Raw genomic sequence first — 6,206 nt, 5'->3', positions numbered from 1 at the left:
TCTAGTTATATTAGCCGGAATCAGGTGAAAATAGTCAGAATCTAGTCGGTCAGTGACGAAATCTCGTCATCGATGATTTTTATATTATTTTACATTAATATTTTTATGTTGTAAATAAAAATTGATTTTTATAACTTAATATGATTGAATAAAAATATAAAAAAATATTTGCGATTTTCCGTACGCGCCAAACACCGGAAAATGCTTTCGACGGAAAATGGTTTCCTGAAAAATGACTTCCCTGAAACCATTTTACGACGGAAACCATTTTACGTCGAAACAAACGGAGCATTAATGGAAAATATTATACAAGGAAATAGATCAGTATGTGAGATATCAGGCCAAATATTCAGAATAAAATTAGTGCCCCAATTTCCCAAACTTGTTCGAATAGAAGATAATATCTCATTTCTTAAATGGGTAAGCGATTAAGCGAAGATCTCTCGTGATTTATCATTAAAACCATGCACACGAGATATGTATGGTGATCGTGCAGTGTTCTTCTCAAACACACCCTATGTGAAAGAGGAGAAATGCTCTCCTTCTCGATTATTATTATTATTATTTTTCAAAAGTGGTTTGCAAATGACGTGTTACCATTTCATAAGATGGCAACACATTTTTTAAAATAGTAGATTTCATCTATGATTGACACGTCATTTGTGAATTAACTTTTGAGGAAAAAAATTGGTAGAGTATTCTCAACAGCTTCCCTAAAAGAGGTCTGTTTCCTAAATTTTAGGACAAATTTAAAAAAAGTCACAAAAACTCATTTACAGCAGTTTCCCTAAAATTTTATATTCCCAGGAAATGAACAGTGCTTCTCAATGCATTGGGAAGCACCGTTCCTTTCCCAACACATTTTTTTATTCACAAAATTCCTTCTCTCTCTTCCTTCATCGTCTCTCCCATCTTCCCTCTCGTTCTCAACTCTGAATGTCAAGCTCTGAAAATGTGTCTGCATCTTGTGATTCTTGTGGGAGAGGGGATGACTTGACCTAGACCTTCGACACGATGAGCCCACGCTCAACCCAGCATTCTCAACAACAGCCATTGATTCATTCACATAGTTCTTTGATCAGACCCAAAATACAAAATTACAAAAGTAACTCAGTAATGTGTTCGGAAAAAAATAAAAAAAATAAAATAAAATTCAAAGCTTAAATCCTTCAAAAGCTCAAATCTTACTCTGGGTTTTTTGTTTTTGTATATTTTGTTGAGGTTTTGTTTTGGGTTTCAGAGTGATTCTGTGAGGGAGAGAGAGGAAGAGGGCAGCACTACGCCTTTTTGTGAACTAGGTGTGTGTTGTTGTTGCAGAGAGTTTGGTGACGGAGAAGACGAGAGAGCGAGAGAGAAGAAAAGAAATGAATAAAAAACCAAAAGGATAAAGTAAAAATTAATATTTTAATGATATAGGAAAAAATGAAGGGAAGCTGCTGAGAATGCTCTAAATATACTTCTTTGTTCCTTTAGGCCCAAATGGTGTAGAGTCTTCTCAAGCATCCCCTACAAAACAATCTAGTTTTCTAAATTATGGGATCAAGAGGCAGGTTTCTTCGGGTCCAAATGCTACCGAGTCTTCACAAGCAGGATGAAAAATAAATAATTAGGCATTTTTATTTAATATAATGTTTTATTTATATTTTAGAATTCAATAATGTGCTTGACCCAAAATCAATCAAATTCTATTTAAGTGAATTATTGTTGTCCAATTCAGACTATTAGAATTGATGAAAAAATGTGTAGAATAATGCTTGAATTGTTTATTGGGGGCATTACAAAAGAAAATTGTCCTGAAGCTTATTAATCATTGCTAAGGATTTTGTCATCTACTTTGTTTTTTTTTTTTTTCTAGGAAATTAGAGAACAACACTGGCCAAAATAAAATAATAGTGCTCCCCAGTATTAAAAATTTAAACAAATTTTACATCACCTGATTTTTTATTCTTTCTCTTTCTTTTTTTCCGCCCTCAATTACGGACAGCATAGCACATCTTTGTCACTCAGTCACCCTTAGGGCACTTCATATCAAGATTTTTAAATTATTTTATTGATTTATATAGAGCAAAAGGAAAATGACTTAATAATAATAATAATAATAATAATAAAAAGCTTCAAAATGTTCACCCTTGTGGGAAACAAAATCCTTCAATTTTATTTTTCTTTGTTTGAATAAAATAGAAAATAAATAAATAAAGGTCAAAACTTCGAAATAATATGGAGCAAAATTGATTCTTGAAGAAATGAGTTAGAACAATCAAACTGGTTGAGATTAAATTTCCTGAAAATAATTTACTGCCTATGTTAGTGCACTACTTGCAAAGGGTAAATCTAGTAATACGTGTAAAACGAGGGTTGTTCGATATACCACATTTTAAGCGAATTAGTTATTGTTTGTTTTGCAGCCCACATCAAATGCACGTACGATCTCACGAACTAGAGCTCTTCTTCATTACCTAGGAGGCTACTAGACCACAGTTCAAATTCTAAGACTTTTGATGTTTACCCTAGAGATTATGGGTGTAGAGAGGGACACGATATTTTTTATTTTTTTCTCAATTTTCTGAGTTTATTCATGAAATGTATTGTGGTCAATTCTTTTTAAAATAGGAGAATTTAGGATAGAGAGAGATTTCTCAACTCATGATAGTGAATTTTATTCCAATTCAAATTGGTGGCCCACACACTCTTTGATCTCAATTAAGATTCTATAACTCATGCGGACTTTCCATGGATTTAATTAATTTCCAACTGTATGTAATTCGAAAAATTTGAAATTCAGTTTAATTTCACAAAAATATCCATAAAAGTTGGTGTCTTTATTTTTATTATTTTTTCAATTTTTAATTGTCCCACATGGAGGCACCCTCCCTCCTATAGTGCCCAAATTCATGACTTGGACAAAGTCTCTCTTTCAATAAGTGCCAAAAGTTCAAAATCAAAGACTTTGTATGGCCAAAAAAGGAACGATAAAGATGACAATGAAAACCAAGTTTGTGGCACCAAACATTTGGTTCATATGGTATTTTGTTACTCCTTTTTAAATCAAAACTTATAACCTCATGCCGTAATTCTCATTATCGTTGTGAAAAATTAACATTTCTCATTAATTATAGGAAATATGGTTAATTAAGGATAGAGTTTTCCTCTAAATTAGATTGAAAGAACTTCTTCCAACCTAATTTATAAAATTATAATGTGTCATTTAAGTATGTAAGAAGCACATAAAACATGTGTTTTTTTACATGTTAAAACACATACGATAATTTTATAAATTGAGTTGGAAGAACTTCTTCCGATCAAATTTTTTTTTTTTTTTTTTTTTTTTTTAAAAAAAAAAAAACTTTATCCCTTAATTAAATGAAAGTTAAAAAGTGAGTTAGTAGAAAGTTCCACCCTTTCTAGTGTTTCGTGATGAAAATGCAGTCTTTTTATCCTTTGAAATAGTTTTTAACAGAAAATTGACCATTTTACTTAACTTTCCTTCTTTTTTTTTCTTTTTTTTTTTTGTGGGGGGGGGGGGGGGGGGGGGGGTAATAAATTTCTTTATTTTATATAGCATCCTTCGAAGTTTATTTCAAACCCTCTCATTTAAAGACAACATTGCCCCTCTCCAATCTCAGATTATGGCCATGTTGTATAGGGTGATATGGGAATTTTCCAACCCCCAAGCTCACGGGCCGGGGAAGATCCATATTACCTACCGAAATCTACGCTGGTATCACCGACCCTTCACATTTATTAATTCATATCTTTGTTCTAAGAGCAGTGCTACGGAGAAGGAAAAATTCCGGATTTCATCCGGAATTTTGGCTGTGCAGTGGCATTTTTGTAATTATTAAATAATTACAAAAATGCCACTGCACAGCCAAAATTCCGGATGAAATCCGGAATTTTTCCTTCTCCTCAGTATTACCCTTGTTCTAATTCTTGTCTTGTTTTAGATGGTGTTATATATACGGACTCAATAATTTTGTATTCTCTAAGCATTCTTTCAGCATACTCAACTGTTTTGGCATACTCAATCCACCATTATTTTTTTTATTTAAAGATGGATTAAGCATGTCATAGTCAGATCAGAATGCTGCGAGAATGTAAAAAAAAAAAAAACATTTCTCATATTTTATAGTTTGAAGGCTTTTTTTTAGGGTTTTCAAAAAGGGATTTGATTCTTGTACAACACCAATACAACAACTGTACAACAACCCTTCACATGAGGGTGGGCCCCAGTATGTGGGACCCACCCTCATATGAGGAATTGTTGTACAGTTGTTGTATTGGTGTTGTAAATCTAACATTTTCCTTTCAAAAATGTATTCCCTCACAATGAAGACCTCTCTTTGAAAACGTTCTTCCCTCTCTCCTCTGAAGACATTTCCTTTGCTACCCCTGGTTGCTGAGGTGGAGGTAGTGAAATCCACTACCTCCTCATCCCCTTTCCCCTCCTCCTCCCTCCTCCTCCACTTCCTCCTCCTTCCTTTCTCGCCTCTTCTGAGGCTCAACCAACCTCCTCGGAGGTCTTATCCATCGCCTCAGGTGATTTATCTTGGTTCAACATCTCCTCTGACTTCTCCTCCACCATGAATGGTCCGATTGCAACCTCCACATGCCGCCTTCAACCCCAGATCCACCATCTTCTTGTAGTTCTTAGATTTGATTTTTTCAAAATTAGATCTGTCCACTTCAAGAAGCTCCACCACCACACGCGCCCCTCCATTATGATTTGGTCTTCCTTTGCTCCGCTTTACCTCCAACCGTTTCCCCGTTCGGCCAACACGCGCCAGGCCATGTTTAACACCGCCTGCGAGTAGATCTTACTTGCGGTTGCGTATCTCACACACGCTGACATGTGGACAACGCAAAGCCGCGAGTGATGGCTTGCTCTGCCTTCCATAGCCGTTGGACTCCAGTGGTGTCTTTGGTCGCCCCGCTAGCTGCCAATGTTTTGTTCCTTAATTTTGTTTTTCTTGTGTTTTTTTTGGGCTTTTTGTTTTATCAATGTTCTTAGTGTTCTTCTCAGTTTCCCATACACATCTTTAACCACCTTTATTGTGGCTTGGGTTCTTTGCATTCGTGCCAAAAATCAATAGGCTCGCGATATTTATTTGATGCATTGCCTCCGCGTAATTGCTTTCTTAGGTATTTATTGTTGGGTTACCCAATCCTAGTTTATTGTAATTTTCTTTTCTTTAACCCTAAAGCTTAGCTTTGGCCTTAAATTGTAGTTCATTTTCAAATATCTAAAAATAAATAAAAAAATGTATTCCCACTTAAGACCAACAAAAAGACAAAAATTACCATAATTTTTTTTTAATAAGACAAAAATGTCCTTATAAATTAAAAAAAATAACTAAAAAAAAATAACTTTTTTAAAAAACAAATTAAAAAAAATTAAGGAAAAAATGAACAAAAAAAAAAAGAAAATTAAAAAAAGAAAGAAGAACGAAAAAAAAAAACTGAAAATTAAAAAAACAAATGAAAAAAATAAAAACCCTTTTTTTTTGTATAACTTTTTGTTATTTTAGATTATTTTAAATAATTAATTTTAGTTTTTTTTTAAAAAAATTTAATAATTTTATGAATGATATTTTTGTCATTAGGGGGGACATTGACATTTTTCGGTAATTTAAGGGGGAAGATTAACACAATTGGTAGTTTTGGGGACCTTGACAATAAGGTGGTAGTTTAAGGGAGTTATGTGTACCTTTTTTTTTAAAAAAAATAAATAAATAAAAAAAAATTAATGATTGATTTTTACACCTACATCATCCCGGCAAATCAATGACAATCGCATAACAGTCTGGTAAATAACATTAGTGAATGGTTAATGATGATGATAATAATTAAAGTGCAAATGGTTCACATATTCTATGATCGTCTTCTCCAATTACATTCTCCCGTGGTCCAGTTTCAATTTTAATTGTTTTAGCCATTCAATATAGGAGACTAAATTCCCAACCAAGCCATTCAATATATTATTAAGAGACTAAATTCCCAACCAAATTTGGCTGAGGACCACACCCACCTATTTCTCAGTTATTACAGAGTTTTAGGAGCTATCTATGAATAACAACAATTTGCTAACACTAACCATATATTCTCCTTTTTTATTTATTTATTTTATTAATGTTATACCCAAGTTCATAGGCTGGGGATCCCTATATCCTCTCCCCCTCAATATTTGAACCTAATAATCCTACTACAAG

This window comes from Alnus glutinosa, chromosome 1, assembly GCF_958979055.1.
Source record: "Alnus glutinosa chromosome 1, dhAlnGlut1.1, whole genome shotgun sequence".
NCBI lineage: Eukaryota > Viridiplantae > Streptophyta > Magnoliopsida > Fagales > Betulaceae > Alnus > Alnus glutinosa.
This window is presented reverse-complemented; position numbering follows the sequence as displayed.